The following is a 25,459-nucleotide window of genomic DNA, read 5'->3' as shown; positions in this document are numbered from 1 at the left end:
CGAGCCGTCCTTTTCAGCAGACGTGATGCGGTATGAGAGCTCCACCCCTTGCGCGGGGAGGAAGCTTCAGAAGAAGAAAAGCACTCCTTGAGAAGACGTGCACGCGCACGCTCCTTGGCAGTCTGGGTAGGTTCGTCAGAAGCTGCCGAAGGCACGCCAGATCGGTGGGGGTTCCTCGTAACCCAACCCCTTCGACTTTCGACATGCTCTCTCCCCGTAATCTGGAGTCAGCAGAGGTCTAGGTCTAGAGGCGGAATGAGGCGATCTGACGCACCCTCCACTACACAAGGGGCACTTTCACTGCACTTCTCTTCACTTTTGCTCTCCAGAGCTAACACTTTTGATTCTAAGTTACGAATCGATTCAAGAATTAGCGATAAAGTATTACCTTCTACCGACACTGTTTCAGGGGCCGGAGGCAACACTACAGGGGTAGGAGCATAATCTACAGAAGGAGGGTTAGCAGGAGAATCATTAAAATCTTGCCTACCGAAAACACTCTGGAGGAAGACCTCCAACCTATCTCGCTCAAGTTTCTTAAGATAGGTTTTCATACGCCTTCCATTCCGACTCTTGTTAATCTTTCACACTCCTTACAAACGACTTTCAAACGTACATTCATTCCCCTGCAAACTTTACAAACAGAATGTGGGTCTACTGAAGCTTTCAGTAGCCTACCTCTACATTCGGACATAGAACAAAATCTAGCGCTAGCAGAACTAGACCCTGACATCTTGATCAAAGAAAAATCAATACCAAATTCAAATCAATCCAAAGTCAACGTGTGCCAAGCCACCGATCCAATTCAGATACCAAAGAAAAACCAAAGGGATAACTCAAGTAGCTAGTAGTTTCCAAAATCTGGACGGAGGTGCTGCAAACAGTGTTTTCAGCACCGGCGACAGAAAAATTATGAATAGAAAATGGGAATGATTCCTGATACCCGCCTCCCAGCGGCGGGAATGGGTACTAACCACCTGACTCCCACTGCGTGTGTCGTAAGTGTTTAAATTTCTGTCGATTCGGAAAAATACAGCTATATATATATCTGACAGGTAAGTTTCATGAACAAAATAAAATGTAATATGAACAAGATAATACAAGTACCAGAGGAATACAATCCAAAGTTAATTTCATGAGACACCTCTGATCATAATCCACTCCCTTACCTGATAAATTTTCTGGTGGAGGATCACCTGCTCTACTGCAATATGAAATGAGCAGCGCTGTTAGGCCATTAGCCAAACGAATAACTCTGAGGAAAGAAACATCTATTATTATAGAGTACAGAACTATTTAAGTTTGTCACTTAATGTATGAACAATAAAAAAATTGATGAATACAAAATTTTACTAACTAGTCACTAGGTAGCCTATGTAGCATATTAGCTATTGTACTTTTAGGAATAACATACCATACAACTACTGGGCATAAATAAACAATACACATGTGCCAACAGATTAATTGCAAAGTCAGCCAATTACATAAACACATGAATTAGTTACAGTATGCAAAACTCATAAACCTTATGAAACTGCTGAATGATCGATGGCCATATAGTGGAAATAGCCACTGTAACGTTAAGCACTTGGACTGGCCCTTTGTGGTAGAAGGTTATAGTAATCATCAACACCTACCCTTGTCTCCCCACTCTGCATAGCTACTAACCTAGAAATGGCTGTGTACCTACACCTAGGAAGGCTAGCCTTAGGCTGTTCAGGTATAGGCTAGGGTAAACAATTGCCCTGATCACCCTTTTCACTCGATATTTAATTGGTGAAACACTAATACAATTACATCTTTAAGCATACCATTCAAAAATTGAAGTTTCATCAACATAATGGGATATATGAAAGTACCATACGAACTAAAATAAGCATGTGAGGTTGGTAAATCTAAAGGAGAGCTCCGTCTCTTGTTTGCAGAAGAATATTTATTTTTCCGATGTATTTTTTATTGATTATGCTTAAAATGGCAATTTGTCAAAAATTGCATTTTTCCTAACTACACAAACTTGAAGTCCTTTGCAATAGGAAGGTAACTAGCGGCAGCTGGAACGATCGTAAGCTTCGAACAAGGGAGTTCGGTAGTTAACTGCTCGTCCGAAAGTCCGCGAATGCGCGACTGGGAGGTGAAGAACCACTTTGCTTTAGGACCAGGAAAACACAGAGTGAGGGGTGGCATGAGGTGGGACTATGTGTAAAGGACCTCAGGTTTGTAGAGTTAGGAAAAATGCAATTTTCGACAAATTGCCATTTGTTCCGATATTAATACAAACCATCGGTCCTTTAATAGGAAGACTCACTTCTTGGTGGGAGGAATCTGAGTCTTAAGAACAGACTGGTGCTCGCCCAACCTTGGATTCCCTCCCTGGTCGTAAGAGCAGAGGGAGGGATCCTAGCCTCTGCCCAATGATCGGGGTATTTACCGCAGGATCAGTGGTCAGACCTCTGGACCCAAGTAATAAGAGAGAGGCAAGTGTAGCTCTTAAAATTAGCAAGCAAGAACTTGTTCCTATTGCAAGAGGCAATATGAAGTCATGGGTTGTCTCTTGTTGGCTTCCACTTCCCCCCCCTTGTTGGGGGAAGTGGTGGATAATTGCTCCTATCCCTACTGGAAGGGATAGGATGGGGCTCGGTCGAGTAGCTTACCTGCATCGCCTCCTGATCCAGCGTAGTGACGACCACGCCCCTCTGCCCACTGGTAGAGGGAGAGAAAAAGATAGGGAAGAGAAGGCCAGTCACATTCTCATTCACTTATCCCTTCATGCAGTCACACAAGGATGCGATGCTGTTCTGTCCGCTCGGGTGCTGGGTAAGCAGACCCCTGCCTTCAGTACCTGCGCAACGGAGAAGTTCTTGCGGAACGCAAGGGAAGGACCAATATCTCTGACTTCGTGGGCTCTCGGACGAAGGGTACGGATGTCGTTGCTACCATCAGCTTCGTACGCCCTCCTGATCACCTCACTCAGCGAGAAAGAAAGTGTTCCTGTACTTCTTTCTTGATCATCCCGGTGCTAATGAAGAGGCGTCGACACTCAGGCCTGAGGTGCCGAGTTCTCTTCAGATAGCGCCGTAGCGCCCTCACAGGACAAAGTAGCATCTCATCTGCATCGATGTCGGTGAAGTCCATTTGGGAGGGGATTGTGAAAGACTCGAACCGGTTGGCAGGGACCGAAGGATTCTGAGTCTTCGCTACGAAGTTCGGTACGAAATCGAGCGTCACAGATCCCCATCCCCTGGATGCTTGACGTTGAAGGAAAAGCCATGCAGTTCCCCTACTCGGAGGGAAAGAAGGGAATAGTCACGATGACCTATCCCTCTTTCTGTCCGACATATTCTTCGGAGTGATGTCCAGTACCCATACTAGTCTATCCATCTACAGCGAAGTGTCTCACGTTCTCGTATCCCATTGCAGCGAAGTCTCTCGCAGTTTCGTACCCCACTGCGGCGAAGTCTCTCCGTCTCCGCAGTGGATAGGACACCGACACTCCATGGTGGGTGTCGATGGCATGGGTACTGGAACAAGCTAGTAGGATGAAGTAATGATTGATCTGGAACAACCGAACTAAGTCCACTGCATAGCTCGTAACGGTCTTGGACGCTTCGACAGCTGCCGACTGACTGCATTCGGTTGTGCGAGCCGAGCTGTCCAAGTATCCGAGCATAGTCACGTGACCCTCGCCTTTAAAGGGGTATGCTGAGAGACCATACAAATCGTCTATTTGTTGCCACCGATGCCGGAAGGCGAGATGATGATTCTCTCAAGGCATGTGCCCAACAGGCAAAAGTCAATTGCCTTCTAGAGACCGAGGTCCCTGATGGCAAGACAGAAGTTCTCATAGTAGTTGAATCTCAGCTAAGGAGAAACAACACTATGCGCCGTTGAAGACACTATGCGCCGTTGAAAATGAAGGTGGAAGGTGAATGCAGACCTACATCTTCACAGCCGAATCGAGAGAAGTAATTCTCAAGATTCTGAACCTGTGCTTTACAAAGGACTGAAAACGCTAAACCGCTATTTCATTGCTGTTTGGTGAGAAGTCGCAGTTGCAATGAAAGCGGAGTGCTTATCAGTAATGAAAACACAGGGATGTACTGCCTGGAGAACCGCTTCTCATCATCATCTTCTTTCAGGTTATCCAGGGAGGACACATATACTTGGAAGTAGAGCTGGCAGGGCGGGGAACACGCAATGTCTTCCATTATACATCTACAATTCGGGGTGAACAATGAACAATTGCACACCTACGAATACGAGATATATTTAGAAGACAAACTCAGATGTCTGAAGAAATCATTCCGCATTATCGCAGCGGCAGGTGCGATGCAGCGGGAGACTAGGCTACAGACTTCTGTTACCGTGCGGTAAACAGAAAGATGATAGAGTCTACTGAGATATCTCTGTCCAAAAATTCTTGCAATGTCCAAGGCGATACAGTAGAGATGGTCATTCACGTATGCAAGAATCCCAGCCAACCAGCGACCTAAGTCTGTGATTGCCGGGCAGAGATACGGTTCGGTAGTCAATCATTGTAAAGGAGAGAGACATAAACCGTCCGTGCTATCTCAGAGAGCCAGCTGGTACTGGGCTGCGGCAGGCAGCCCAATACACCGCTAGGTCTCGCTCACTCCTTATCCTGAGTTGCCAAGTAATCCATTCCAAGAAGGAATGCGTTCGGCTAGAACCATCGAAAGCAAAAAAATATGTTCAAGCATTTGCATTTAAACAAAACGGATTTCGGTGAATACAAAAGCTGAGGTGGTGTTGTTGTAACAATACCATAAGTATCTCAAAATCGAAACTGGTAACTCCTGGGAGGTTGCAGGCAGTCCCGAGTTGCAGTTCAATTAAGAAGATACTATTCGTCTTAATCACAATCCGTAGAGTTAACTACGGTATGTGCCTACACCTCGGACAATTCAACTGATTAACAGAATCATGTTGCGAGGGCAATATACGTAGTATATTTGTAGGTTCCTGTACATAGACCTCCATCCTAAATTCTTTTCCATTCGAGGAACGAGAATAAGGACTGGAAGCCGACACCCTTCATTCTCTAACGAAGAGAGTGAAGGAGAAGTTTTCCCCCGAAGGAAGACTTCAACGGTGATAACAGGATACCAAAGACGATAGTTCAAGCCAAACTGGATGTTCCCACCCGTTCTTCTCTATCCCGGGGTTGGCCGCCTACTGTGAGATATTCTTCCTTCAGCAGCAGTGCTTCTCTCAAACACTAGAAATTCCAGGAATTCGAGCATTCGGCGAGATTCCCGATTATCGTAGTAACAATTATCTGGGATTCTTGTCTAGCCCACTCTGGACCGTGGTTTCGCCCAAGTGTTTGCAGATCTTAGAAAACCAGAACACTCAGAGAGTGCTAGAAATTCCGAAGAATTCTAAGCACTCGGCGAAACCCCCATTGAATTCGTCAGACGATCATCGGTTGGTGGTCCTCCCAATTCCCGTAGAAATCGAGGATGGGGCAAGATCCTTCCTCAACGACGGGGGCTTACGTCCGGTAGGACACGAAGGTCCCCCCAGGAACGCAGTCCCCAACGTGGAATCCTACGGAGAACGCTCTGCAGGATCCCTCCCCTTTCCTTCGTAGTCATAGGGAGAGAGGGAATGGGGGAGGAAGATTGGATACTCGCTCACCTTACCAGCGGAACTAGCAGTTGGAGAAGCGAGTACGGGCAGCCATCACCTTGCGGTGATAGCCGCTCAGAGTCTAGGAAAACGTTACCGTCGGGAGAAAACGTTTTCCCGAGGAGGGTTACGAACTTGTACTGTAGGCTAAGCGTCTGCCGCCACTGTGACCGTCGTCTGGGTGGGGCTGAGCGAGCACCTGACAGGAGAGAGCCGATACCGTCCTCCGACGAGTCCCAGTCCTCGTCGAGGCCGAAACCTCTCAAGAGGATCGAAGGGGGAGCGTGGTCCAGACAGACCGTCACATTAACAGCGGTGATGGTCCCTCCGAGAGTCTGGGAAGTGTCATTCGTCCTCGCCAGCCCCCCACAATCTCCTCAAACCACTTGAGCGAGGATCTGTTGGTCCCAAGACCGAACCAGGCTCGTGGCCGGATCGTAAGAAGTGCATTCCTCACATCACTCCTGTTCGCCTCGTTCCTCCCGGTGTAGCCTGAAGAGGTTGCGGAGAAACGCTGGACCAAGGAGCAGAGCGTCGGTCTCTATGTCAGGGGAGCTGTTACGAGAGCTCCTTCCTGCCTACCAGCAGAACCGGTAGGCTGGGAGGACTGTAGGCGATCATCAACCACGGTGATGGTCGAGCTGCTGATCTGGACCAGCGGTCTTCCTGCTCTTCAGGAGATCTATTGGCGATCGAGCTGCAGGCCTGGTCGCGCGGCTCTCCTGGGGAGAGTGGCTAGACCGAGAGCAGCGGCGACGGTCCCGAGCGTCAGAGGAGCTGCTGCTGGTTCCCCTATCCATCCGGTCCCAGTGGTAATGGCGGTCAGGGGACCGGCAGTCCGCTGTCGCAGTGGGAGCGACCGGTGTGCTTGGGGGCTGCAGGCTATCGCCAACCCGTGGTGGCGATCGAGCTGCAGGCCTGGTCGCGCGGCTTTCCTGGGGAGAGTGGCTGGACCGAGAACAACACCCCCGGTCCCGTGCGTCAGAGGAGCTGCTGCTGGTCTCCCTACCCGTCCGGTCCCGATGGGAGTGGCGGTCAGGAGACCTGCTGAGACCACTGTCGCGGTGGGAGCGGTGCCTGTTCTCACGGCACGTTGAACCGCTGGAGCTCGAGGGGACCTCGTTCCCAGCCTCAGCCCGTGGCCGGTCTGGGACCGTCACGGCAACCCTGGTAGCCTGCGGTTCGCTACGAGAGCGATCGCTGGCCTGGCGCCGAGCGAACTAGGAAGTCTGAGCCATGGAAACCGTACACTCGGTACTTCTCGCGAACGAGAGGACGAGCCGGAACCTGGTGTAGAGGTAGGACCTCTAGCACCAGGCGAGGAAGTACCGGTGATAGCCGGTACCCCTCTGGTCCCTGTCTTCTTCTTCCTTAGAAGTTCCCGAAGGAGACTTCTTAGGGGGGAAGGAGGCAGTCTTCTTCTTCCTCGGCTTGGAAGCCTTGGAAGTCGAAGGGGAAGAGGCGGCAGCAGGCGACGACGAAGACGACGACGAAGATACCTTCCTCTTCTTCCTCTTCTTCTTCGTCAGCTCCCTCAGGACAGACGTCAGGTCTCCATCCAGGTTGGAGCCGGGGCTATTGCCGAAGCAACACGGCCCGGCTGCACCTGTCCGGAACGACCTGCGACTGGGGCAGCAACACCACGGGCTGGAACGACGTCGGCAAGAACTGGCTCAGGCAAGGCAGGTACACCAGGAACGGCAAGTACGGCAGGAGACGGGGCAGCAGCCAGCGACATCCTGGGTACCGACGGCAGGTCCAGGGGCGAACTCTTTGGGTACCGAAAGTCAGGGGCTGGCAGGGCGAAGAACCCCGAGGGGGAGGCACGCCCCTCCTCGGTACGGCAGCGATCGGGGTCTCTACAGCGGCCGTAGGAGTCACCGACATCACATGTATGTAGCCCAGCAGCCCCTGAACGCTCGGTGTGCCCTGGAGACCAAGCGAGAACCATACCTGGCCGAGGTCGTCGCCCGCAGCAGGAGCACCTGAGGAAGCAATAAAACAAATGGGTTAGTAGTAGGGGTTCCCCCACGGATCGGGCAAAGAGAAGGAATGAGAAACTCCCCCCGAAGGGGAAGGAGCCATACGCGAGAGCTGGGATGGCGGCAGGAAGGAAGACAACGTGTCTGTGACCAAGGGCATCGCCGGAGAACCCTCCGAAAGACTCCCTGGCAGGCTTACGTCGCTTCCTCCTACCCTCATAGAGCACCCACTGCTCCTCCGACCAATTATTACACACAACGCAGGGCTCGGCCCGAGAGCATTTGCGCCCTCGGCGCCAAGCACATAATTCATGAGGATCAACCTCTGGAAAAGAGCGGAAGGCCCCACACTTACGGCCCTCCACACCAGGGCAAACTCTGCGGCTGATGGGGGGGGCGTAGGGACGTCTCCAGCTCACGAGAATGCGTAATAATGAAATAATAATAAAATACAAAGCACACGTACTTACAGTATTTTATCAAACACACACAAAGCAAACCAAGTTTGAAGATAGAAAGCATACGACGAAAGCGGGCAGAGAGCGAACAACAAGTCTGTCTCCGTCGGCGGCCAAAAGCAGTGGTTCTTCACCTCCCAGTTGCACATGCGCGCACTGTCAGACAAACAGTTAACTACCGAACTCCCTTGTTCGAAGCTTATGACCGTTCCAGCTGCCGCTAGATACTTTCCTATTGTAAAGGACCGATGGTTTGTATTCGTATCAGAACAACTGATCATTAATATTGGTGGCATCAAGTAATTACACCCTTGTTCCCATCTAACAATCTTGGGGGACCCCAGTGGGAACCAGGGTTTTTGGGTGGGGATGAGCATGAGAAAAGTGATTTCCAGGCCACTACTTAACCAAACAAACCAGCTAACCTAACCTAGGGCACCGTACCCCTACCTAGGTCTAGTGGGGGGCTTCGCCCCCCTACGACCTCCCCTTAAGGGCACTACCTTCCCTGCACACTTCATGACAATTCTGAAAAATTTGAGCGGCCATTAGGCTAACTGAGAGACAATACTCCAGCATATTTCACACGATAATCAAAATATTATATACAGGAAATAGCTTACTTTACAGTGGAGGATAGAGTTCAGCAGCAGCTTTCACAAAGGCGTGAAACCTTCGTAAGGGGTCTTGAATGTGCAATTTAAAATATGTAACAGCTAAATATCCAACAATGTTTTTTATGTCGGCCATATTTTGGGACAAAATTCTTGACATCTATCCACCGTCTCTCTATGGTGCTGATATGGGCACGAGTTTGTGGATCAACAAAATTTACACTCTTGATTAAACCATGATTTTGGGCAAAAGTTACGAGCCTTTCTATATGCCCATAATGATAGTTTATGAAATCTCTATAATTCACGTAACAATTTGCACACAGTGGGGAAACTTTCCTAGGGAACAAAATCGGAGCTTGTGCAAGTAACACTTAATTGGAGAAAATAAGTGTATTTGCCGAAAAAATGAATGACTTGGTAACATGAAATATTGTCATTGGCTGAAAACACTATGCTTTCTTTTGTTTCAGAGAAAATTGAAACGTGCTTATTTACCATTGGATATTGTCTATAATGATGTTACTTTTTGGGTGTGGTTTCCCCATGACAATTTGAGACTGCGCAGCACACAAACGAACGAACAGGAGCTTATTAAAATAGGTGATACGACAGAGACAACATGAAGGACTTTGTTTTTTCTGTAGGTACAAATATTCAAGTTATGTTTTCTAGACCGATAGGACTTACCACCACTAATTTCTGTCTTCCTTAGAACATACTTAGTATCTTCTTTCAAGGTATAAACACATTTATACTAAAAATCGGCCGGAGCATTTATTAAGATTTACCGTGAGGTCTTCGTAAAATATGTTTTCAAAGCAGTTTTTAAATCCAATGTGGTGTCTACTCACATCCAGTACCTTTCGTCTCCGGCATCAAGACCACGTCCTTTCCAGCGCTCATTTGAACAATATTAGCGTATTTTTGTAAAGTTTCTTGATACTACTCAAGATTACAGTTGTAATCAGCACAATAAAATATTTTGTTGCCTATATCGGTGAAAGTATGAGACGTTTTATTTCCATGTTCATGGCTTGAACTGAAATGCATTTTTACCTTGTAATCGGTGGTTTTATCCTTACTGCCATCACAACTGAAACTCCACAGTATATACTTATTTGATTGTAATATGACAATTTGTCCAAAATTGCATTTTTCCTAACTATACAAACCTGAGGTCCTTTTACAATAGGAAAGTTACTAGCGGCAGCTGGATAGGTCGTAAGCTTTCGAACAAGGGGTTCGGAAGTTAACTGCTTGTCCGACAGTAGGCGCGCCGCGCAACTGAGAGGCGAAGAATCACTTTTGCTTTAGGCCCAAGCAAAAACTGCAGAGTGAGGGGTGGCATGAGGTGGGGCTATGTGTAAAAGGACCTCAGGTTTGTATAATTAGGAAAAATGCAATTTTGGACAAATTGCCATTTGATCCGACACGGGATACAAACCTTTCGGTCCTTTTACAATAGGAAGACTCACTTCTTGGTGGGAAGAATCTGAGTCTTTTGTGAACAGACTGGTGTTCGCCCAACCTTGGAATGCCTCCCTGGTCGTAAGAGCGAGGGAGGGATCCAAGCCTCTGTCCGATTGATCGGGGTGTGCACCGCAGGATCAATGGTCAGACCTCTGGACCAAGTACTAAGAGAGAGGCAAGCGTATCTCTTCGTACCAGCAAGCAAGAACAAGTTCCTGTTTGCAAGAGGCAACATAAAGTTATGGGTTTGTCTCTTGTTGGCATCCACTTTCCCCCCCCCCGGTAGGAGGAAGTGGTGGATATTCTGCTCCTATCCCTAGTGAAAGGGATAGGATGGGGCTCTGTCATATAGCTCACCTGCATCTGATCCTCATCCAGCGTAGTGATGACCGTAACCCTCTGCCCACAGGTAGAGGAGAAGAAAAAGATGGGAAGAGAAGCCAGTCACACTCATTCACTCATCCATTCTCACAGTCACACCAGGACTCGATGCTGTTTCAGCCTGCGAGGGTCTGGGTTAGCTACACAATGTGTTGAGCAGCCACCACGGGTCCCAAGGAAAAGGTATCCAAGGACCTGTGGGCAATATCCCGAAGGTAGAAGGAGGTGAAGGTAGTCTGGTTGGCCCAGACCCCTGCCTTCAGGACCTGCGCCACAGAGTTCTTGCGGAACGCAAGGGAAGGACCAATGCTCCTGACTTCGTGAGCTCTCAGACGGAGCGTACAGATGTCGTCACTACCATCAGCCTCGTATGCTCTCCTGATCACCTCACGCAGCCAGAAAGAAAGTGTGTTCTTGGATACTTCTTTCTTGGTTACCCCGGTGCTAACGAAGAGGCGTCGACACTCAGGCCTGAGGTGTCGAGTTCTCTTCAGGTAGCGCCCTCACAGGACAAAGCAGCATCTCATCTGCATCATTATCAGTGAAGTCCATTAGGGAGGGGATTGTGAAAGACTCGAACCTGTCGTCAGGGATCGACGGTTTCTGCGTCTTCGCAACGAAGTTCGGGACGAAATCGAGCGTCACATATCCCCATCCCCTGGAGTGTTGTACGTCGAAGGATAGACCATGAAGTTCCCCTACTCTCTTCGCCGATGCCAGGGCCAGCAAGAAGAGGGTCTTGAGGGTCAGATCCCTGTCTGATGACTCTCGGAGTGGCTCGAAGGGTCTTCGAGTCAAACTCCTAAGGACGAGAGTCACATCCCACTCAGGGGGCCTGAGTTCCCTGGGTGGGCAAGACCTTTCGAAGCTCCTCATGAGCAAGGAGATCTCGAACGAGTTCGAAATGTCCAATCCCCTCAGTTTCAGGACTAGTGCCAGGGCGGCTCTATATCCTTTCACTGTGGGGACTGAGAGGAGCTTCTCTCGGCGAAGCTACCTGCTGAAGAGTGGCTCTGAGAGGAAATAGACCCCGTCTTCGACACCAACCACAGAAGACGGCCCACTTCCCCTGGTACACAGCTGCAGAGGACTGACAGACGTTTCCAGCCATCTCTGTTGCTGCGCTATGAGAAAAGCCTCTCATTCGCAAGAGATGGTGGATAACAGCCAGCCGTAAAGTTGTAGAGACTGGACTGCTCGGTGGTACTGTTCTACGTGTGGCTGGGCGAGAAGGTTGTGCCAGTGGGGAATCTCTCTCGGTTCTCCTGCAAGAAGAGCCAGCAGGTCCGGATACCAAATGGCCTGGGGCCATTTGGGAGCCAGCAGGATCATCCTGAGATTCGGGGTGGTCAGCACTCAACTGATCACCTTGCGAATCAGGCTGAACGGGGGAAAGGTGTAAACGAAGAGGTTGTCCCACGGGTGTTGAAGAGCGTCCTCTGCAGCTGCCCATGGGTCCGGCACGGCTGAAAAGAAAACCTGAAGTTTCCTGTTGTGTCGGGTGGCGAACAGATCTGACAGTTTACGTGTGAACCAAAGTTCTGGAGAGAAGAGGTGAGGCCTTTCAGACCCACTGGTTTTGCTATGACACACCCCTGGCTCCTCCCCCAGACAGCCGTAAGCGAGCACAAACCACGCCCATCGGGGCAAAGCAACCAGAGACATGCGAGTTGACAGGAACCAAACCGCCATATTTGAAGTTGCAAGTTGCTATGAAGTATATCTGTACTTACCATTCCATTTTCCTGTTGTGAGATTTATTTGAGATTGCAAATTACTACAAGTAGTAACTTAAAGTTCCAATTTGTGAATTTTAACATTTTCAATTCCTCTTTATATTCTAAGATAATATAATGTGACAGTAGTTCACCTCCCCTTTCCAAGATATTCCTATCTTGTTACCTAAAAGTGGCATCTCCTCTGAAGCTGCTTGACCTCTGATAGAGTGGAAATTGGTGGAGTGTTTTCTGGCATTGGGATCAGCTCTGAAAATACAGTCCCTGAATAGCTGCCTCATCTTAGGGAAGGGACATGATCTTGAAGTTTTCATCCAGCCAAATATGGTCTTCCCTATCTATGTTCCTTTCTGCACAGATTTTATTTGTGTACTCCAGATAAAAGTTTAATTGTCTAACTGGACAAATTTTTGGCTTGGTAGGGTGACTGACACCTAAAGCTGAATTCGATAGGAGTGTAATTGTTTCTCTGATTCTTGGCCATGAAGGAAGGGTGGTTCCTTAACACAATGGTTTCTGGCGTGAAAGTGCTCCTGGAGATACATAGATGATTAAATTGGTTAGCTCTCAATGGGCAAGCCAAAGCTACGAGGAATAAGGTCTTCTGAATCATGAGCAGCATAGCATCATCTCTTGTAGTGTTGAGGAAGGAAACCACTTTATCAAGATCCCAGCCTGGAAATTGATGAGAATTGCTGGGTCTTCTTCTATTTACTCTATCAAGCATAGCTTTAATATACTTGTCTTCTGCTAGACAATAATTTGGAAAACATCCCTTCAAAACTGGTCCAAGAGCAGCTCGGTATCCTTCTAGTGTGTTGTATGCTAGGCCCTTGTCTATTAATTCGTTAAAATAGAGTAGCACTGATAAAAGAGGGAACTTGTTGTTACTTCCATAATTATTGTGTATGAACTCTTTAAAGCTACTGAAGAGATTTTGGTACTTGGCTATGGAGCTGTCTCGTAAATTGGAAGTAATTTTGTTGCATATCTCTGGAGGAAATATGGAAGGTAGTTGATCTTTTATATTCTGAAGGCGATCAAATTTAAGTGGTGTTGCGCTAAGGGTAAGGTATAGTCCATATGAAGTATCTGGCAGTCTTCTGCTTTGACTTTGTACTTCCAGTATTCCTTGGAGACTGTCTTGACTAGGGGAATCCATGGTTCCGTTTCCTGGGAAACAGTGCAGAAGAGCATGTTGTTATTACATTTGTTATATATCTTAAAGCACTTTATGCAGTAAGAAGCCTGGGGGAAAAGCATAACGAGAGAAGAACCTTCCCAGCTAATGTGAAGAGCATTATTACTGATTGCTTTTGTGTTGGGTACGGAAGAACAAAATCTTTTACATTTAGAATTAAAGCCATTGGTAAAAAGGCCTATTTCAGGAGAGAAATTCATTTCTGTGCAAATTAAATTGAATAGATTATCGTCAATAGTGGCTTCTGGATGTATGGAACCAAAGTCTCTCGATAGGGATTCAGCCATCACATTGCTTTTCCCTTTAATCCATTTAGTTTGAATGTCTATGTTGTATTTTCCTTTGATGTTTAGTAACACTTTGATGGCCTCCTGGGCCGATTTGTTCCTAATGCTACCATGTTTTTTGACCCAACAGTTTGTTACTTGTGAATCTATGTGAATTAGTACTACTTTGTTTCTTAGTTTGTCTCTGAAGTGTTTTATACAGTAAATGCATGCAAGTCGTTCTCTAATGTTAATGTGCAGAGTATTCTCATTTTGTAGCCATGTATTATTAGTTGAGAGTATGCCATGTTCTCCTACTAATGCTCCACCCCAGCCAAAGTTGGATGCATCTGTGAATAGTTCTAGATCTACTTGATTATTAGGAATGTTTATATCACTATACATATTAGTCTGTTTCCATTCTTCTAGAAAGGATTTGAAAGAAGGAGGAATGATTCTAAATCCTTTAGCAAAATATCTATGAAATCTGTGAAGGAATTTAAGATGGTATCTACCATAAAAGGTGTAGTAGGAACAGAAGTTAAGTGATCCTATCAATCTTTGATATAATTTGAGGTCAGATCTGTTCAAGTTGGATATACTGTACTATTGGCAAGCCTGATACATTTAGTATCAATGTTTTTCTGCATTGGTCTCATTGTTTTGTTCTCCAAGTTATAATGAACTCCCAGGAACTCTATCTTTTGCACTGGATGAATAACAGACTTTTTAATAGATATTTGCCAACCCAGCTCCGTGAGCACTTCAATGACTATTTGGATGTGAGCCTCGCATTTGTGAAAGTCATCTGCCAATATGAGTATATCATCTAAGTAGTTAAAGATGAGTGTATTATTTTTCTTCCTAATGTATTTAACTACTGTGTACATTAGTTTGGAAAAGATGTAGGGAGCTGTCTTTAACCCGAAGGGAACAACATTCCATTTGAATTTACGCTTTCCTAATTTGAACGTTAAGAATCTTTGAGCACTTGAATGAAGAGGGACGTGCCAATAAGCGTCCTTTAAATCAAGTCTACATGCCCAGTTGTTTAAATGCAAATAAGGGAATATAGTTTTAGGTTTCAGCATAGAGAAAGAAGGTTTCTTGATCATAGTATTAAGGCATTTCATATCGAAGATTAGGCGAATGCTCCCATCGGGTTTAAGCTTGTAAAATATGTGGTTAGAGTGGTAGAAAGAATTTCTGTTAATTTGTTCTATTACCCCTAGGTCTAGTAATCTGTTACATTCTCTCTCTAGTATTATTCTCTTGCTAGAAGAATAATATCTATCAACCCCTAATCTTTTCAAAGTCTTTTGAGCCTTATTTTTATTGGTAAATGGGAGTCTCACACCCTGACTGATCAAGTTGCATGCAAAAAAAAAGAAGAATTTGGGAGTTTTTGCCAATTTTTTAATTTATTTGTCAATGACCTACCTATCCCACTTACTGGAGGGGCGTGAGATGTTTCCTTGGAGCTAGAGGCTTCTGTAGGGAAATTTAACTCTTCCAATATCATTGAATTGTTAGTGGGTACATTTGCCAAATTTTTATCTTTACTGTGTAGCTCCAGGTTATTTTCCTCTCGGTCCGAGCAGGGCTCGATGGTATTAAGAATTAAAGCATAATTAGTTTTGTTTCTTATCTTTGACGTCTGAATTAATTGCTGTCTGTCCCCCTGTACTCCTTCCCCCTCTTCGGCCACCTCTCTTGATACCTCGCCTGTAGGGATTGAACCTATTCCTGAACCCAAAGCTTCCCCTGAGTCCTCTGTAAAAGTTAAATTTCCCTCTGGGGTAGCCCTGATGCTTGCCAAAGTTGAACCTTCCACCTCTAGAGATAATGTCCCCTCCTCTAGGAAGGGGACCGCCTCGAAAGCACGAAGCAATAGCTTTCCTTTGATCATCTGATAAGACCCATATCATTAGTTTCAGCTTTAATAATAGCATCTCTGGTATCTAAATTGAGGTTCCTGGGTAAAGATCTACTTCTGAATGAGCGGATTAAACTTTTAATTAGATCAATGTGTTTCCTGAAAGGCCCAATTATCACTTTAGTAATGAAATCAATATCGTTAATCTTAGAGGGGTAAGCTAATTGCGCAGAGCTGGATTCCCCTGAAAAAGAAGATATAGCCATTTTAATGTTTTTAATATCAAAGTGAAATTTCTTCTTGAAATCTTCATTAAACAACCTGCCACTTGGCCAAAAGTTCAACTTTGGCAAATTTATCAATTTGAAAAGGTCTGCAAGTTCTTTATTATGATTACAAACAAAGAATTGATCATGAAAGTTCTTGTCTCCTTCACTTAATGTTAATGCAATTAGGGAGTCATTTAATTGTATTTTCCCATCTCTATGAATAGAGGGCACAGCATTAAAATTGTTAGATATATAAGTAGGAATAGGTTTGTTAAAGGTAAGCGGGTTAAATTCTTCATAGTCACTACTATCTTCATTATAAGTTGTAAATAATTCTTCATTTGCATTCTCAGGTAAATCTACTTTACGGCGAGGGCGCTTAGGAGGAGGAGTATTGTCATTCCTTTTTGCAGTCGAACCACTTCTGCAATAGGAGTGAAAACCTAGACACAAATTTGATAATAAAAGTTTAACTGATGTCTATAATATGGCTCATGAATTTACAAATCAGGTTGGACAGCAGCAGACCTAGAAGGCTGAAGCCAAGCAATCGGGTTCTAGGCTCAAATGGCCTTCATCGGTTAATTCAGGTCAATCGGCATCCTCTTACTAATATCCCATACTTAAATTTATATAGCCTCTACAGTAATCATCTTATATTATTTATATAGCCGACCTGTCAGAAATTCTTATGACGCAGTTCCTCATGGTAAGGGGTAAACCATTATATCGAAAGGAAACGAGTGTGATATAAAATTCTACCCATTAGCCGAGGTAGGTGCAATTATACCGCCTTTAACAGGAACCCCTCCAGTTAAATGTCGACGATAGGATCTCGGTGGGATAGGCGGAAAGGAGCGGCTAATAGGTAGCCTAGATTGACGTAGTACAGTGGTACCTCGAGATACGAAATTAATCCGTTCCGAGGCGGCCTTCGTATTATGAGTTTTTCGTATCTTGGAACACATTTTACATGTAAAATGGCTAATCCGTTCCAAGCCCTCCAAAAACACCCCAGTAAATTATATTTCCAGGCCTAAAACACATGTTCTAGGGTTACAACGCCGATCCGACGGAAGAAATATGACTCCAAAAAGGCAAAATACTGTACACACTTGAGTAATATTCAACTGCATGTAATGTTCAACCCCATTTTTACTGCATATGTCCCTTAGCAATAAGCCTAGCCTATGTTAACAGTTGCTACTGTAGCCTAGTCTATGATTCTGACATCTAAACCTAAGAGCTAAAAGCTTAGAATATGCCAATAAAATGTATAAATAATCAGTATGTACTAATTTAAAATAATTATTAATTAATCATTAACTATAATACACAAACAAACAAAAAACAAACCTTCCAATCGATTGTTTACATTCAGCTTTTACCCGTCTTACGAGTATCGAACGAGCGCCAAGCAATCATTTTTCCTAGCACACAGTAAGCCATAAATTGTCATTAGTATCTCTCTTCAACTAATGAAACTACCAAACAGTATAATAACCATTCATTTCTATTCTTTATTCTATCTTTACCCAATGGAGATACCGAGTTACTGACAGCTATAATGAAACATACGTATACGTAACGTAATAATAAAACAGAAGAAGAATTCTAAAAAATACGTATTTGTTGGCAGTCTGATTTATTTTATATTTTATGATATCTAATTCACAATTTTTTTATTAAATGTATTGCATGTACTCATTTCAAATAATTATTAAGTAACCATTGACTATAATAAACAAACAAACAAAAAAAGCTTCCAAACGTCTGTTTACATCCTGCACTTACGAGTATCGAACGATCGACAAGCAATCACTTTACACAGTAAGCCATAAATTTTCATTATCTCTCTTCAACTACTGAAACTACCAAACAGTATACGGTAATAACTATTCATTTCTATTCTTTATTCTATCTTTACCTAACGTTTTTTTTTTTATTAAATGTATTGCATGAATAATTTTTTCAATTTACAGCATCCTTTTACCAATAGAATACTTAAAGCACAAGGGGTAGATGCTGACCAATAGGAGAGCAGGACCTTATGGGGTGACTAGCATCAGGAACCAATGGGAGAGCGGGAGGATGGTGGCGAGTTTACTCAGTTGGCGGCGCGGGAGTTTTAAAATTGTTCTCGGTGGTCCGCACGAATCTCGGGACTTTACAGCAACAACCTTTCGTATCTTGAAAACTTTTCGTATGTAGAGCAGTAAAATTTTTCGCATTGGCTTTCGTATCTCGAGTTTTTCGTAAGTAGAGCCTTTCGTATCTCGAGGTACTACCGTATGTTAAACTCAAAGTTAGAAAAAGTTAGGCTAGTTAGGCTCCTCGGCTCTTTGGAACGTAAGGCAAAACTAGTTAACACCTCACCTTACAACATTAATTACCTTTGGCATATAAGTATCTAGCCCTTATAATGTTTAGGCTCACTTTACACATAGTTTAGGATTATATGATAATGTACTTCGGTCTCGAAATTTATCTATTCTCAACTTTTACGATTATAACTACCGCACGGTCCGTTCCGGCTCATTGTTTACCTTTTACTGCCATGCTTGTGACGTCATCAGTCTATATCCGCTGCTATCCAAGACGTTTTTATATAAAAACAGAATATTAAACCTTACCCTTTCTCCACTAGTTTCAATAATGTTTGATTCTGTAACAATAACAATTGAAGAATTTCACTATTGGAAGGTTCCTGGCTGGTTTCTTCCGTTTCTTCTGATACTACGACTTTTTTGGACATTTTAATTGGTTGATTAAGTCGTTGTCCCTCGTAACAATAATTAGGGGAGGGTTGTAGTAATGGTGAGGTGTAACAGGTGTTGCCTGTGTCCTGTCAACTTCAAATATGGCGGTTTGGTTCCTGTCAACTCGCATGTCTCTGGTTGCTCCGCCCCGATGGGCGTGGTTTGTGCTCGCTTACGGCTGTCTGGGGGAGGAGCCAGGGGTGTGTCATAGCAAAACCAGTGGGTCTGAAAGGCTGAAGCCTCTCTCTCTAGAACCACAACTGGTCGCCCCCACAGGTCGAAGAGCCTTTCCGCCATGTCCTGGTGTAGGGACCATTCGGTTCCTATCACCTGATCCCAACGGCTGAGCTTGTCTGCTACTACATTCCTCTTCCCTGAAATGTAGCGTGCTGACAGCTCTATTGAGTGAGCCTCGGCCCACTCATGCACCTGCCATGTCAACTGGTACAACGGGAGAGACACTAGGCCCCCCTGTTTGTTGACATAAGCCACTACCGTGGTGTTGTCGCACATCAACACCACTGAGTGTCCCACCAAGCGGTCCTGGAACTCTTGGAGAGCGAGAAACGCTGCCTTGAGCTCCAGGACATTGATGTGAAGGTGCTTGTCGCAATCGTCCCACACTCCCGAAGTCAGCAACTCCTCCAGGTGTGCGCTCCATCCCTCGTTTGATGCGTCTGAGAACAGCAGCATCTCCGGGGGGGGAGTGCATAGAGGCACTCCTCTTAAGAGGTTCCTGTCGTCGAGCCACCAGGCTAGGTCCTGCCTTACCTCCAGCGTGAGGGACACGGGGAAGTGTGGTGGATCTGTCGCCTGTGACCAACTCTCCTTTAGTCTCCACTGAAGAGACCGCAGGTGAAGACGCCCGTGAGGGACTAACTTCTCGAGTGACGACAGGTGGCCGATCACGTCTTGCCATCGCTGAGCTGCCTGTTCCTGCCGAGACAGGAACTGGTTGGCTGCCTCCCTGAATCTGCTGATCCGCGAGTCTGTGGGGAAAACTTGCCCTGCTAACGTGTCGAGCAGCATACCCAGGTACTTCATCCTCTGCTTGGGTTCGAGATCGGACTTCTCAAGATTCACCACGATGCCCAGATCGCGGCAAAACTTCAGTAGTCGATCCCTGTCCTGCAGCAACTGCGAGCCGTAGCTCGCCAGGACTAGCCCATCGTCGAGATACCTCAGAAGACATATCCCGTGCGAGTGGGCCCAAGCAGACACCAGAGTGAAAACTCACGTGAACACCTGTGGGGCGGTTGAGAGACCGAAGCAAAGTGCCCTGAATTGGTACACCGTCCCGTCGAGGATGAAGCAGAGGTACTTTCTGGAGGATTGATGGACGGGTATTTGAAAATACGCGTCCTTCAGATCCACTGAAAGCATGAAATCATTCTCCCTGATGGATTCGAGCACAAAACGTGCCGTCTCCATCGTGAACCGAGTCTGGCGAACGAATCGGTTCACGGGAGAGAGATCTATCACCGGGCGCCAGCCCCCTGTAGACTTTTCCACCAGGAAAAGACAGCTGTAGAAGCCCGGTGACTGATCCGTGACGATCTCTACAGCTCGTTTGCTCAGCATGAACTGGATCTCCTGTTGTAGTGCCACGTACTTCGATGAACCTGGAACTTAAGTCTGCAGTTGGACCGGGTTGGAGGTGAGGGGTGGCCAAGATTCGAAGAGTAATAGATATCCCTCCCGAAGGACATCTACTATCCAGGTCTCTGCGCCGTAGCGCTGCCAAGTTGCCCAATGGCTCGCCAGGCACCCCCCCACTTCCAGCAGCAGGTGAGGGGGAACGCCGCCCCTAGCGTTTCCCCCCTTTCTTCGACTTCTTCCCTGACCCTCCTCACGAGAAGGATGGCTGTGAGGAGGGCTGGTTACGGCCCCCCTTAGCAGAAGTCGAAGAAGACAGAGTCTTTCCTCGGGGCTTCGACAAGGCTATCGTCTTAGCAGCCGAGGAAGCGCTAGCTGAGCTCTTGGGCTTGGCCGCAGTTCAAGGCTGCCCAGAAGCCTTCGAAACTGCCTGGTGAACAAGACGGTCACTGTCGTCAGTGCACCATCTGTCCACCGCAGCGTCCACCATCTCTCCAGGGAAGAGAGAGAGGAGGAACTCCGTACTGGTCCATTACGAAGGCCCAACGCCGCCTCACGCCCAGCCGCCCTGGATACTCGGGTAAGGAATGCATCCCTACGGCGAAGTACCAGGTTGGCCCACAGGTTTGCCGTCTGGTGGGCGAGGAAGGAGATGGCTCTTCCTCCAGACTGACAAAGTCTCCTGAAAGCCGAGTCTTCTTCGGGGGAGATTCCCCCGGAGTTGGCTGCGACCTTAGACACTGTGAGGGACCACAGGTCTAACCAGGAGACGGCCTGGAAAGCTACCATAGCGGTAGATTCCAGGCCTAGTGCCTCTTGCTGCGAGAACCAAAGGTTCTCAGACAGGAGCTGCTGCAGAGACACACCTGGAGTTAGCCTGGCTAACTCTGGGTTTACCTGTTTGGGCGGCATTGGATCCTCTGAAGGCTGAAAAACGCCGCTGTCGCAGTAGAAGAGTTGGAAGCAGCTTGTTCGATCTGCTTGACCTGAGAGAGCCTTCTTGTCCGGAGACGAGAGACTCAACCTGGTTCAAGACAGAATCGGCAAGCTCCGATTGTGGCAACCCCACCGTTGGTTTGGGTTCCCTCTTCGGGCCCCAAAACGACTCGAGCCGGGACGTGGGCTCTGAAGGTGGGAGCAGCGACCCTTCCCCGAGGTTGTTGTGCTGACGAATCAGCGCAATATCCTCGGCAAAGTTCCTCTGGATCTTGGGAGTCACTGCATCCTGTGGAGTATGACCGTCCAGTCCCTCGAACAGGAGCACCTCCCGAGACCCTCCCCCTTCAAGAGGGGGAACGGCAACAGACCCCTCTCGGTCTCCTCCAGTCACTTGCGCGTACGTCCTGGTCGGTCCGAGGACCGTGCCTGGCACGTATGGCGTCGTGACGGGATCGTGCGGGGCGCACCCCTCACGATCACTCCGTAATGCCTCGCTCCTCCCGGTGTAACCCGAGGAGGTTGAAGGCACGGGAGAGGCAGACCTGACGATCCCCCCTCACTCACTGGCAGAACCAGTGGGCTTGGAGGGCTGCAAGCGATCGCCAACCCGTGGTGGCGATCGAGCTGCAGGCCTAGTCGAGACGTCTCCCTGAGGAGAACGGCTGGACCGAGCACGCGGCCCCGATCTCATGTGTCAGAGGAGCTGCTGCTGGACCGGTGCTTGTCCTCACGGCGCGTCAAACCGCTGGTGCCGGCGATCGCGAACGAGAGGCCAAGACGGAACCTGATGCAGCGGCAGAGCCCCTGACACCAGGCGAGGAAGTACCGGTGTTAGCCAGTACCCCTCTGGTCCCCGTAGTCTTCTTCCTTGCGGAAGAAGGGACGGGCGCCGCTCCCGAAGGAGCAGGACAACCAGCGGAAGAACCCTCCGTCACACCGGAGTGAGACGGGCCCTGAGAAGCTCCTGAAGGAGACTTCTTAGGAGGGGAGGAGGCAACCTTCTTCTTCTTCGACTGTGAACCCTTAGAAGTCGAAGGGGGAGAGGCGGCAGACGACGACGACGAGGAAGAAGACGACGACGACACCTTCCTCTTCTTCGTCAGCTTCCTCAGGACAGACGTTAAATCTACCATCCAGGGCGGAGCCGGGGCTGCTGTTGCCGAAGCAACAGGGCCCAGACGCACCTGTCCGGATAGACCAACATCTGGAACAGCAATGCCACGAGCAGGAACGACATCAGCAGGTGCGGACATCTCAGGAACGGCAGGAACATCGGGAACGGCAGGAACGGTTGGCAACATCTGGATAGGTAAGGCAGGTACGGCAGTCGGTAGAGGCATTACAGGAGGTTGAGCCAGCGTCAACGACATCCTAGGGATTGGCGGCAGGTCCAGGGGCGAGCTCTTGGGACAGCGGAAGTCGGGCCAAGGCAGCACGGCAAACCCGGGCGGCGTCGGCAGCACGCCCCCCCTCGGTACGGTGATCGGACCCTGCACTGAGGTGGTAGGCGACACAGACACAGCATGTGGGGAGTACAACAGGTGAGGGGGAGCGGCGTAGCCTGGAGTTGACAGGGTAGTGGTTGTAGTGGTCACCGTAGCATGCGTGACCGCAACAGACCCAGCTAAATGGTAAAGCAGCCCCTGGACACTGGGCACGCCCTGCAAGCCCAAAGACGCCCACACCTGACCAAGGTCGTACCTCACAGCAGAAGCACCTGTGGAAGCAACGGTCGGGTGATTAGGGGGGGTTTCTACCCGCACCAGGGGGGATGAGGCCCACCCCGAACAGACAGAAGACCCCGAGTACAGCTGGATGTCGGGGTACCGAGCGCCCTCCTCCACACTCGACAGATCGGGTGAGGAGAAGGACCTGGATACCCCCCCCCAAAGGGGAAGGTGCCATACGTGGGAGCTGAGCAGGGGGCAGGAAAGACGACGAAGTGTACGTCACCAAAGGAGTCGCAGGACAGCTTTCCGACGACTCCTTTGCAGGCCTTCGCTTCTTCCTGCCCTCGTACAAGCCCCACTGCACCTCCGACCAATTTTCACATACATTACAAGGCTCAGTGCGAGAGCATTCGCGCCCCCGACACCGAGCACAAAACACATGGGGATCAATTTCCAGGAAACTGCGGAATTTCCCGCACTTATGCCCTTCAGTTAAGGGGCACAGTCGCCGTATAATCGGAGGGCGTGGTGAATCCATGATTCTTCAATTCACAATTAAATAATAGAAAAACAAAGTTGAAATGATTGTACTTACAATTCAGTTTCACTAGATAAACAGAAAAAGAAAACACAACCATGCGAAAGCAAAACGACGATGAAGCGGGCAGAGAGCGATGATACACACGTCCACACGCCAGCAGGCCAAAAGCAAAAGTGGTTCTTCGCCTCCCAGTCGCGCGGCGGGCGCACTGTCGGACAAGCAGTTAACTATCGAACCCCTTGTTCGAAAGCTTACGACCTATCCAGCTGCCGCTAGTAACCTTCCTATTGTAAAAGGACCGAAAGGTTTGTATCCCGTGTCGGAGCAATATACAGTAGACCCTTGACTCACGAACACAATCCGTTCCTAGACCTTGGTCGTGTTCCAAATTGTTCGTGACTCGGAGCTAATTTCCCCATAAGGTTTAATGGGAATAATATTAATTGGTTCTCGACCCCTACGAACCAATATATATTATGTATATTTTGCCTTATTTTACACAGATAATGTAAAAGTCAGTGTAAAAAACCTTAATATATCTAATAATATAATTTAAAATGGTAAACTAACACTATAAAAACGTTTGTAAAGTGAACACTTACTATGACTGGCGAGACTTCTGGCTTGACGGACAAGAGAAGAGGAGGGTGGTGGGTGGGGAGGAGGTTATTGTGCGGAAGGAGACCCTCCCCCATCCAGGTCGGGGAGATCTCGTTCCGGAGATTCAACTCTTCTAGGTTTTTTTGGTGAACGTTTAATCACAAACTTATCCAATGTCTGTTGCCTTTTCCTTCCTTGCATAACTTTTCTGAAATGGCTCATTAAATTTTCATTGGAGCTATTCATTCCGGATCCTGTTCATAACAATTTTGTCCGGATGATACAATTCAAGGAAGCACTGGACATCATTCCACTTTTCCAATGCGGCTTTTATCACATCACTGCTGACATCTGTAACTTCCTCCCCAGCCTCCTCTTCGTCAGTTGATTGCTCCCGAGCAAGTTGCTCCATGCTGCTCTTTGTGGAGTTGAACAAGTTCGTCCGCAGTCAAATCTTCTGAATGTTCAGCGACCAATTCTTCAACATCTTCGTCGTTGACTTGTAGGACCCATAACTGTTGCCCATGGACACAATTTCTTGCACATCTCTGCATCGAAGCCCTCAAGTCACGGACAGTTACGCACTGGGGCCAAAGTTTCCGCCACGCAGAATTTAATGTGCGGTACGTAACTCTGATACACTTGCCGAGCTTTCTCGCAGATGATCGGCTCGTTTACACTATCACCTGCCATCTGTTTCTCATGTACCCACTTCAAAAATTATTTTTTCTGCCTCTTCGAGGGTTTGCTATCTCATCTTGGTTAGTACTGTCACTCCCTTCGCAACATTTGCTTCTTTAATGGCATCCTTGTTTTTCAAATTGTCGAAAATTTGTCGACTTGGCCATCTTGTACTCACTTGCGATATCGGTCACGCGAACACCACGTTCAAACTTTTCTATAATTTCTTTCTTTATTTCAATGGTTATCTTCCTCTGCACCCTCTTCTCACCATCACTCTTCACTTTCTTACTTTCACCATCACTCTTCACTTTCTTAGGGCCCATTATGAAGAAAATCACAAGTTTTAGCGCAAAAAATGCTAAGCGAATTGACGAACGTCTTGTACACAATGAGATGAGACAAAGAGCGATGCGTGGGTGACGCCGTGCGTGGGCGGCTGGAGGATGGCTGTTCCCATGGCAACTCAAACGCTCTCACGTGTGCTGGGCGATTTCGCGCATTTTTCAAATGTTTGTGTCTAAAAATTAGTTTGTGAAACAAAGTGAATTGTTATTTTCCAGAAATTTCCAGCATTTTTCAAATGTTCATGTCTCAAAATTAGTTCATGACCCAAACAGAATTTTTATTTTCCGCATTTTTTTTTGTTCGTATCTCAAAGTTAGTTCGTAGGTCAAGGGTGAAATTTTACCTATAATTTTGGTCGGGGATCGAGTTGTACGTGGGTCAATGCGTTCGTGAGTCAAGGGTCTACTTACACATTTTGTT

Source organism: Macrobrachium nipponense, chromosome 13, assembly GCF_015104395.2.
Source record: "Macrobrachium nipponense isolate FS-2020 chromosome 13, ASM1510439v2, whole genome shotgun sequence".
Lineage (NCBI taxonomy): Eukaryota > Metazoa > Arthropoda > Malacostraca > Decapoda > Palaemonidae > Macrobrachium > Macrobrachium nipponense.
Note: the sequence above shows the minus strand (reverse complement) of the source record.